This window comes from Palaemon carinicauda, chromosome 4, assembly GCF_036898095.1.
Source record: "Palaemon carinicauda isolate YSFRI2023 chromosome 4, ASM3689809v2, whole genome shotgun sequence".
Classification (NCBI taxonomy): domain Eukaryota; kingdom Metazoa; phylum Arthropoda; class Malacostraca; order Decapoda; family Palaemonidae; genus Palaemon; species Palaemon carinicauda.
The window spans coordinates 174,630,493-174,642,529 of record NC_090728.1 but is presented as its reverse complement, the minus strand read 5'-3'; the positions used below and the strand labels follow the sequence as shown (position 1 = coordinate 174,642,529).

The 12,037-nt window shown below is 34.6% G+C and overlaps 1 protein-coding gene across 2 annotated transcripts in view; it reads left to right on the top strand.

Annotated features, from left to right (window-relative positions):
- The first annotated feature begins 8,380 nt into the window (after window positions 1-8,380).
- The window catches only part of LOC137640205 (peroxisomal sarcosine oxidase-like), a 131,323-nt gene continuing 127,666 nt past the window's right edge, over window positions 8,381-12,037 (top strand). The window contains exons 1-2 of one of the 2 annotated variants that reach the window (XM_068372744.1): window positions 8,381-8,396; window positions 11,729-11,852. The gene's annotated coding sequence lies outside the window, so the exon portion shown is untranslated. Of the gene's footprint in view, window positions 8,397-11,728; window positions 11,853-12,037 lie in introns of those variants that run through there. The other variant, XM_068372748.1, reaches the window with a different exon arrangement.

The following is a 12,037-nucleotide window of genomic DNA, read 5'->3' as shown; positions in this document are numbered from 1 at the left end:
CATGTATGCAATTAATTCTAACTCTTGCCTTTTTTCATCATAAGGCTCAATACATCACAGTATCCTAAAAGTTTTATTTCAACTGTGACCAGATTGTGAATGATCTTCCTTATCAACCAGTTTAATCGTTGGAACTTTATATGCTGAGCAGGTTTACAGAAGTCTCTCTTCATAGTTTATTTATGACATCTATTTTAACGTTGTTATTGATAACTTAATATTTTACTTTTTTATATCGTTACTTTTCATGGAGTTTATTTCCTTATTTCCTCTCCTCACTGGTTTATTTTTTCTTGTTTCAGCACTTGGGCGGATAGTTTCCTGCTTTTCCAACTAGGGTTGTAGCTTAGTAATAATAATAATAATAATAATAATAATAATAATAATAATAATAATATAATTGCTTGACAATATATTTAGATCTTTATTTGAGAACTAAACCGGAACAGGAAAGGAGTAACCACCATTAATTTTTCAACGGAGAGAGAGAGAGAGAGAGAGAGAGAGAGAGAGATTTTCCCAACCAATTACAGCCACGCAAGCCACGCCGCGCCTCCGTTTTGAGCCAATCGGCATCATCCAAAGCCCTCTCCATGGTCTCAGTCAAAGTCTCAGTCACTCTCGGACCCTACCTAGTACCTTCCCACCAGTAGTAAAAGTCCAGAGATATGTAATAATCCACTGCATTTAAATTCATATTCTAGCTTATTTTAACCATTATTTTGTGATTATTAGAGTACGGATTACTATTTACTCACTATAAACAAGGCATCCAGTTGAAGCAGGGCCATTTGAGGATAGTGTTAATGATATTATTAACGTAATGAGTGAAACAGAGGTACACTCAAAGAATTAGCAAGTGTCAACATGGCGGAAGGAATGAAGTGAATATACCTGAATATGTTTCTCTTGATTATTGTTTGATGCAAAAGTGATATTGACTATAATGGACACCGTGGGAATGGGGATTTTGAAAAGGCTTCAGTAGGTGTTGATGAAGAATCGGAAGGTGTGTTGGTGATACACCAAGTACCATAGGGTATTTTTGTTGTGTTAGTGATAAACCTAGTATTATGGAGTATGTTGGTGATAAGTCTAGCACCTTTTACCATAAGGTTGCTGACCATAACCCTGTTGTTGTAGTGTGTGTTGGTGTATTGGCGTAGTGCCATCGGGGTGTGTTGGTGATACAGCTAATACCATTGGTGTGTTGGGGATATTCCTGGTACGTCAGGGTATGTTTGTGATGAAAAATGGTTGTTTTGGTGATAAACCTACTGTAGTATCATTGATATTTTAGTGATAAGCTTAGAACCATACGGTATGTTAGGATAAACCTTGTATTATAGTGTGCTTTGAGGATAAACAGAGTACCACAGGGTGTTTTGGTGATAAGCCTAGTGCCATTGAGTGTTTGGTGGTAAACCTAGTGCCACAGGGTGTGTTGGTGATAGACCTAATGCTATATTGTGGTGATAATAGGCGTAGTACCATAATTAGTGTTGGTAAAATTTATTCTACTCGTGTGTGTAGTGGTGATAAACCTAGTATCTTAAGGTTGGTTGGTGATAAGCCATGCATCATAGGGTGGGTTGGTGAAAAGACTAATGCTATAGTCTGTTGGTGATAGACGTAGTACAGTATGCAGTAAAACTGGTGATATTTTTTTGTTTCTTTTGCTTAAAGACAAGTGTTGTTCTTAAGTTGCCAATTAGTATTAAATCTTATATTTCACTTTGCAAACATGTGTATGTATGAGACAACGCACGTTGGTCACATTTTATGTATAATTTTATTATAGGATAATGTTAGATCGTTAATAAAACATTTCATGCTAAAATATTAAAAAAAATAAAAAATGTCACTGTTACACGAATCCCTTTGTCAACGTGACTGCGAGTGTCACTGAGACGAGTCTTTGAGCTGCCTGGATCGGATTTAAACTGCGAAGGGGGGCGTCTGGAATGATGGACAACAGTTAGTCTAATGATAACAATTTATGCATTTAGGATATGATTTCAAAGTTATTACTTATTTTTTGCTTACATCGTTTTGTGTATAAAACAAACGTTAGTTAGGATCATGGTTTTAAAACTTGCAATACATTATCACAAGTTATAGTTTAGACTTAAGTCAACGGTACTTACAGAATTGTAGTCTCACTGTCTCACAGCGGGTTTCTTCAGTTTGAGGTAAAATAAATAAATAGGCGAGGTGTTCAATTTTCTTCGCTATTAGAAATTCAATCAATTCTGCCTTCCTATTATCTTTCTTGTACTTTACGAATGGAGGACTATACTCAGGTCGGACATAATTTAGCTAAAGGTGTTATGTGCAGATTATACAGAAAGACGATAACAACGTATCTTAAATAATAATAATAATAATAATAATAATAATAATAATAATAATAATAATAATGGCAATGGTGATGATAAAATGGCTCTGGAGTCTAGGCCTAGCTATTGGCTTTATAACTCTTCGTCTTCTGCGGTTTTGCAACGGGGTCTCTACCTACTAGGATGGCTTTTCAATTTTTCTCCTTCATTGTATCGTTTAGCCACCCATGAACAGTGGTTTCGTTGAAGTTAAGACGATTGGTTATAACTTTTTTTTTTTTTATAGAAAATATGGTTAAATAAGCTGAACTAGAGGAACAGTTATCCTGCAGTTGTTGAGTAGCTGTAGCTTGTATGTGAGAGTGCCACTGTGAGACGGCCACTTGATGTCTATTTAAACTACGTCCACAACTAATCTCCGATACGTTCTTTACGTTAGATACATAACTATGGCGTCTAAAAAGTCATTCATTAAGTATATATCTTTATTCATTTTTATCATAATTAAAGACTATTGGGTAAATTTTTACATAGTGATCTAGCTGATATTTTGATGAAAGATATAGCATAAAATTCTCTAAAATCATGCTTAATGAACTGTATCTTTTATTGAGCGAAGTTTCGAAATGCTTCGTCCCGGGAACCTAGTCTCATTAGAAATGTAAAGAATGTGAGAGTTGCTAGTAAGTGACATTCGAACGAAAACTTCTGAATTCAGGTATTAACAGTTTTGTTGTATACTGTACCATAGTTATTGTAGGGTTTAATTCTATTATTCAAGCGTCTGTTGGCGACAAGTGAGTGTTAGTGATAGGTCTAGTGCTGCGGGGTACGATGGTGCAGACATAGTACCGCAACCTCTGTTAATGGTGTTTCTCAGATAGGTGAAAATCTTGATAAAGTAATATTAGCAATTAAATTTCAACATTTAAATGGAACACCCTTCAAGGAACCAAGGACAGAATATAGAAAAGTTTGGAAGTACTGCAGTTAGTTGATGACTTCACGGTGACCAACCAGAAAATTGATTATTCTACGGCAACCTGACCCTGCAGAAGAAACAGGCGTGAAAGGTGAGTGTTACTATAAACGTTAACAAAAAAGGAAAGTTATAATTTCTCCTCTTTTGTTCATCGCTGTTCTGATTAATGTTTTTGAAATCTGTTGTTTATTGATCTATGTTTTCATCCCATACATTATACCATAACACAGGACTGAATTTTCTAAAATCGCCAACGTTATTACATCATTAATTCACTTGTAACTTATGATCGCGCTCTAGGCAATTTTGAAACTTGTCTAATGTATTTGCATCGTATTAACATTACCATGTAGTTAGAAATTTTAAATTTACTGTACATAAAGTGTACAGGGATATGTCAAGTCGTTTATGTATATAGGCCTAATGTAGAAGGTTAAGCTTTCAGTTAAAAAAAAAAAACTCATTTGGTATCAAAAATTAACTTTATGGGATTGTAAATATGAAAAGATTTTAGACTTTTTTTTTTTTTTGACGGGTTTTCTTTAGTGTGTTGAAAAATGTGTACGGTTTTTAACGAGTGGAATTCCTATATCAAATTTATACAATTTTGTTTTGGTGGGTAGGATATATATATATATATATATATATATACTGTATACAAGAAAGCCGTGGATATCAAATGACACTTGGGATACTATAAAAAGGAGACAAAGATAAAAATTGGTTGTTAAAAGTTTTCGAGGAAATAGGGAAAATTACAAGGTAGAGCATGTCAAGTATTCCAGTATTGACAGTGAGGTCAAAAGAAAAGCCAGCAACGACTGGAGATAATATTTAGACAGTAAAGCAGATGATGCTGACAAAGCTATGAATTCAGGGAGTGGCCATGGTGTAAGAATTGCTCATAAAATTAGTAATGAAATCTCGACTGGGGCAAAGAAGAAGAAGCATATACCCATCAAAAAGTGAAATGGCTCTGTTGTAGCAATAGAAGAGGAAGAAAGACAACGTTGGTTGGAACACTTTAGTGAGGTTATGAATAGGAGAAATGAAGGGAATGATTTTATTTATACAGTACAGTATATACCTGAAGCTGATGAAGACCCATGAATGAATTCAGTGTGTTTGAAGTCAAAGCTATCCTAAAATAAAACTAAAGAGATGGAAAGCCCCTGGATAAGATGGAATAACTGCTGAGATGATATTGGCCGAAATGAAGTGACTCCCAGAATATTTACAAGATTATTTTGTAGAATGGGGCATGGAGAGGCAAAACCTGATGAATGGGAGTTAGGAGTGTTGGTGAAAATAGCAAAAAAGGGCAATGCTTAGGTTAAGTAAAATTTGGAAATAGAATGGCCTGAAAATAGATATAGAAATCAGACTATATATCAGTTTAGTGAGATTGGTGTTACTGTATGAAAATATGTCGTGGTATGACAATGAAACAATATCCAACAAATTTTGTAAATTTGAGAACAAAGCCCTCAGAAGAATATTGGCAGTTAAATGGCAGAACAGAATTATAAATGAAACTATAAGAGAGATTACTTGAGTGCCATATGTGGATGACATCATTGGGAGGGGTAGATGGAGATGGTTTGGGCATGCTCTTCGCACTCCCCAAGAGAGATTAGTTCACCAAAGTTTTAACTGGGCTCCACAAGGCGCTAGAAGAGTTGAAAGACCTAGGCTTACATGGCTGAGGAATATAAAGCATAAAGTGTGAGATGATGAATGGAGAAGTTTTTATTTAAAAGCTCAATATAAAGACAACTGGCGAAACCTAACCCAGGCCTTTTGCGTCAATGTGCGTAAGTATGGGATTATGATGATGTGTTTTTTTATACATTGTGGACACATCTTTATCGTTGTTACACCTTTCATAAGTCTATACGTTTGTGTATATGAATTAAAACTTACAAGTAAAACCCGCTACACAGATTATGATAAAAACCCTACGGTATGACTTCAAATACCAGGGCACCAGCCGCCCGTTGAGATACTACCGCTAGAGAGTTAGGGGGTCCTTTGACTGGCCAGACAGTACCATATTGGATCCTTCTCTCTGGTTACGGTTCTTTCCCTTTGCCTACACAGACACCGAATAGTCTGGCTATTCTTTACAGATTCTCCTCTGTCCTCACACACCTGACAACACTGAGATTACTAAACAATTCTTCTTCACCCAAGGGGTTAACTATGGCAATGTAATTGTTCAGTGGCTACTTTCCTCTTGGTAAGGGTAGAAGAGACTCTTTAGCTATGGTAAGCAGCTCTTCTAGGAGAAGGACACTCCAAAATCAAACCATTGTTCTCAAGTCTTGGGTAGTGCTATAGCCTCTGTATCATGGCCTTCCACTGTCTTGGGTTAGAGTTCTCTTGCTTGAGGGTACACTCAGGCACACTGTTGTATCTAGTTTCTCTTTCTCTTGTTTTGTTGAAGTTTTTATTGTTTATATAGGAAATATTTATTTAAATGTTGTTACTATTCTTAAAATATTTTATTTTTCCTTGTTTCCTTTCCTCACTGAGCTATTTTCCCTGTTGGGGCCCCTGGGCTTATAGCATCCTGCTTTTCCAACTAGGGTTGTAGCTTAGCATTTAATAATAATAATAATAATAATCAAGACTAACGTTTCCTTTAACCTGATTTAAGACGAAATGTCCTTACTTATTTGGGGATGGGGTGTTGTCAATTATTTCCCACACTTTCTTGAACTTTTTGGGAAACCTGTAACCTTTCACGAAACCTAATTGGACTAATTTCCGTAAATCTTTAAAAAAAAAAAAAATTCATTTATAGATAGTGACCGTAAAATAGGACCATCAAGAAAGTAGTTGCTTTGATTTCAGGAAGAAAATACAGTATCATCCTGTTCGAAATACTAGGCATGCAGTTAATTTCAATAGTCAGGCCTTCTCCATTATGAGGCTCAACACTACACAGTACTGTATTCTAGAAGTTTTATTCCAGTTACGATCAAGTTGTGGAATGATCTTCCTTAATCGGGTAGTTGAATCGGTAGAACTTCAAAAGTTCAAACTCGCAGCAAATTTATTTATGTTGAACAAGCTAAGTCTCTTTTATAGTTTATATATATATATATATATATATATATAGATATAGATATATATATATATATATATATAAGATGTTTTAATATTGTTACTTTTCTTAAACATTTTATTTTAATTGTTTATTACTTCTTTTATAGTTTATCTATTTCCTTTTCTCACCGGGCTATTTTTCCCTGTTGGAGCCCTTGGGCTTACAGCATCCTGCATTTCCAAATAATGTTGTAGCTTAGCTGATAATAATAATCATAATAATAATAATAATAATGATAATAATAATAATAATAATGATAATAATAATAATAATAATAATAATAATAATAATATTGTATTGTAAGGTATATAAAAGATTGTTTTTTTATAACTGTTTTTATAACTAACCGTGAAATTCTATCTCTCTTTCTATAACTTTGAAATATATTCTATGACCTTCAATGGTTGAAAGGGTTTTAGAGTTTTAACGTTAATATGATGTAAAAGTATGGCATCATCTTCGTATAATTGTTTACCGTCTGCTCCTTGCTGTTCTCAAGCCGTACGTTCTTATTTGAGTTTATACAACATGGGAATTTGATTGCTAGGAACAGATCTCCTACAATGTTAATTTGTCAGTAACCACAAGTACGTTTCACCATTTATATAAACTGCATATATATATATATATATATTATATATATACACACACACACACACATATATATATATATACACACACATATATATATATATATATGTATATATATACATATATATATATATATATATATGTATATATATACATATATATATATATACATATATATATATACATATATGTATATATATATATATATATATAAATATATATATATGAATATATATATATATATATATATATAACGTAATATCAACGTACTGAAATATTGACATGGCTAGATATTAATAGTAAAATACTACTTGCGTAAAATATTACCGCGATCTAATTTTAGCGTTGGTGTTTTAACAAATACTCAACTAAATGCCAAAATTTTGAATGTAAACGGCATTAGAAGTTAGCGGGATTTTATTTTAGCGCTGCAGTAAACTGTTACTTTTGCTAAATATCAACCTCGCCAAATTAAATGAGTGGCGAAAAAAAATGTAACATAACAGATAATAGCGTGTTCTAATATCAACGTGGAAGGGTAAAAAAAACAAATAAATTGGTAAATAAGTAAATAAACTAGAAAATTATTAGACTAATCAATAAATAAATACAGAAAAAAGTGACAAAACAGTCATTACTTGATGAAGTTACAGACCGTAACATCATGTATGCAATTAATTCTAAGTCTTGCCTTTTTCACCATAAGGCTCAATACATCACAGTATCCTAGAAGTTTTATTTCAACTGTGACCAGATTGTGGAATGATCTTCCTTATCAAGCAGTTTAATCGTTGGAACTTTATATGCTGAGCAGGTTTACAGAAGTCTCTCTTCATAGTTTATTTATGACATCTATTTTAACATTGTTATTGATAACTTAATATTTTACTTTTTTATATCGTTACTTTTCATGGAGTTTATTTCCTTATTTCCTCTCCTCACTGGTTTATTTTTTCTTGTTTCAGCACTTGGGCGGATAGTTTCCTGCTTTTCCAACTAGGGTTATAGCGTAGTAGTAATACTAATAATAATAATAATAATAATAATAATAATAATAATAATAATAATAATAATTGCTTGACAATATATTTTGATCTTTATTTGAGAACTAAACCGGAACAGGAAAGGAGTAACCACCATTAATTTTTCAACGAGAGAGAGAGAGAGAGAGAGAGAGAGAGAGAGAGAGAGAGAGAGAGATAGAGAGAGAGAGAGATTTTCCCAACCAATTACAGCCACGCAAGCCACGCCGCGCCTCCGTTTTGAGCCAATTGGCATCATCCAAAGCCCTCTCCATGGTCTCAGTCAAAGTCTCAGTCACTCTCGGACCCTACCTAGTACCTTCCCACCAGTAGTACAAGTCCAGAGATATGTAATAGTCCCACTGCATTTAAATTCATATTCTAGCTTATTTTAACCATTATTTTGTGATTATTAGAGTACGGATTACTATTTACTCACTATAAACATGGCATCCAGTTGAAGCAGGGCCATTTGAGGATAGTGTTAATGATATTATTAACGTAATGAGTGAAACAGAGGTACACTCAAAGAATTAGCAAGTGTCAATATGGCGGAAGGAATGAAGTGAATATACCTGAATATGTTTCTCTTGATTATTGTTTGATGCAAAAGTGATCTTGACTATAATGGACACCGTGGGAATGGGGATTTTGAAAAGGCTTCAGTAGGTGTTGATGAAGAATCGGAAGGTGTGTTGGTGATACACCAAGTACCATAGGGTTTTTTGATGTGTTAGTGATAAACCTAGTATGAGTATGTTGGTGATAAGTCTAGCACCTTTTACCATAAGGTTGCTGACCATAATCCTGTTGTTATAGGGTGTGTTGGTGTATTGGCGTAGTGCCATCCGGTGTGTTGATGATACACCTAATATCATTGGTGTGTTGTGGATATTCCTGGTACGTCAGGGTATGTTTGTGATGAAAAATGGTTGTTTTGGTTGATAAATCTACTGTAGTATCATTGGATATTTTGGTGATAAGCTTAGAACCATACGGTATGTTAGGATAAACTTTGTATTATAGTGTGCTTTGAGGATAAACTCAGTACCACAGGGTGTTTTGGTGATAAGCCTAGTGCCATAGAGTGTTTGGTGGTAAACCTAGTGCCAGAGGGTGTGTTGGTGATAGACCTAATGCTATATTGTGGTGATAATAGGCGTAGTACCATAATTAGTGTTGGTAAAATTTATTCTACTCGTGTGTGTAGTGGTGATAAACCTAGTATCTTAAGGTTGGTTGGTGATAATCCATGCATCATAGGGTGGGTTGGTGAAAATACTAATGCCATAGTCTCTTGGCTATAGACGTAGTACAGTATGCAGTAAAATTGGTGATATTTTTTTGTTTCTTTTGCTTAAAGACAAGTGTTGTTCTTAAGTTGCCAATTGGTATTAAATCTTATATTTCACTTTGCAAACATGTGTATGTATGAGACAACGCACGTTTGTCACATTTTATGTATAATTTTATTATAGGATAATGTTAGATCGTTAATAAAACATTTCATGCTAAAATATTAAAAAAAAAAAATGTCACTGTTAAGGCGGGTTTACACGGCCGAGCAGCTCGTCGAGCCCGGTTGTCGAACCTATTTGTAGAACGGCTCGAAGAGCTTTCAGACAGTACATCGAACCTCAGTGTGCCTCGTGCTAAAACAACGTCAACATGTCTATCGACCAGGACCATTTGATTGCCATTGCTTTAGCAGTGGCACTAAGAAGGAAAAAAAAGATCAAAGTAGAAGAAGGATTGGCTACTAAAGAGAGAAATTTTCACACATCAACTTGCTTATTGCTTTAAAATTAAGGCTTTAAAATTAGTTCTTTCAATATTTCATGCAGAGCCGCTATTCCTTTGTTTCTGGCTACTTTATTGGAATAGTCTTTTGATTTAACTTTCCATAAAGCTGGATGAGCTCGATATGCAAGTATGAAATCAAGTACGACTTCCTTCTCATTCTTACTTTCATTAATGGCAGCCATTATTCATTTCTTTGATGATATTTCCTCTAGCAGGTTTGAATAACAACTGAGGTTCGATGCTCGACACCCGTTCACACGTTCACACCGCTCGTCAAACAATGTAGCTCCGCCCACAAAAGTCAAGATGAGCCTGACTTTCATCGAGCCGCTCGACGAATGCGCTCGACAACCAAATAGCCCGTTTACATGCTCGAACATCAATTCAAACACAGGGTTGTCGAGCCAGGCTCGACGAGCTGCTCGCCCGTGTAAACCCCGCTTTACACGAATCCCTTTGTCAACGTGACTGCGAGTGTCCCTGAGACGAGTCTTTGAGCTGTCTGGATAGGATTTTAAACTGCGAAGGGGGGCGTCTGGAATGATGGACAACAGTTAGTCTAATGATAACAATTTATGCATTTAGGATATGATTTCAAAGTTATTACTTATTTTTTGCTTACATCGTTTTGTGTATAAAACAAACGTTAGTTAGGATCATGGTTTTAAAACTTGCAATACATTATCACAAGTTATAGTTTAGACTTTAGTCAACGGTACTTACAGAATTGTAGTCTCACTGTCTCACAGCGGGTTTCTTCAGTTTGAGGTAAAATAAATAAATAGGCGAGGTGTTCAATTTTCTTCGCTATTAGAAATTCAATCAATTCTGCCTTCCTATTATCTTTCTTGTACTTTACGAATGGAGGACTATACTCAGGTCGGACATAATTTAGCTAAAGGTGTTATGTGCAGATTATACAGAAAGACGATAACAACGTATCTTAAATAATAATAATAATAATAATAATAATAATAATAATAATAATAATAATAATAATAATAATAATAATGGCAATGGTGATGATAGGATGGCTCTGGAGTCTAGGCCTAGCTATTGGCTTTATAACTCTTCGTCTTCTGCGGTTTTGCAACGGGGTCTCTACCTACTAGGATGGCTTTTCAATTTTTCTCCTTCATTGTATCGTTTAGCCACCCATGAACAGTGGTTTCGTTGAAGTTAAGACGATTGGTTATAACTTTTTTTTTTTTTATAGAAAATATGGTTAAATAAGCTGAACTAGAGGAACAGTTATCCTGTAGTTGTTGAGTAGCTGTAGCTTGTATGTGAGAGTGCCACTGTGAGACGGCCACTTGATGTCTATTTAAACTCCGTCCACAAGTAATCTCCGATACGTTCTTTACGTTAGATACATAACTATGGCGTCTAAAAAGTCATTCATTAAGTATATATCTTTATTCATTTTTATCATAATTAAAGACTATTGGGTAAATTTTTACATAGTGATCTAGCTGATATTTTGATGAAAGATATAGCATAAAATTCTCTAAAATCATGCTTAATGAACTGTATCTTTTATTGAGCGAAGTTTCGAAATGCTTCGTCCCGGGAACCTAGTCTCATTAGAAATGTGAAGAATGTGAGAGTTGCTAGTAAGTGGCATTCGAACGAAAACTTCTGAATTCGGGTATTAACAGTTTTGCTGTATACTGTACCATAGTTATTGTAGGGTTTAATTCTATTATTCAAGCGTCTGTTGGCGACAATTGAGTGTTAGTGATAGGTATAGTGCTGTGGGGTACGATGGTGCAGACATAGTACCGCAACCTCTGTTAATGGTGTTTCTCAGATAGGTGAAAATCTTGATAAAGTAATATTAGCAATTAAATTTCAACATTTAAATGGAACACCCTTCAAGGAACCAAGGACAGAATATAGAAAAGTTTGGAAGTACTGAAGTTAGTTGATGACTTCACGGTGACCAACCAGAAAATTGATTATTCTACGGCAACCTGACCCTGCAGAAGAAACAGGCGTGAAAGGTGAGTGTTACTATAAACGTTAACAAAAAAGGAAAGTTATAATTTCTCCTCTTTTGTTCATCGCTGTTCTGATTAATGTTTTTGAAATCTGTTGTTTATTGATCTATGTTTTCATCCCATACATTATACCATAACACAGGACTGAATTTTCTAAAATCGCCAACGTTATTACATCATTAATTCAC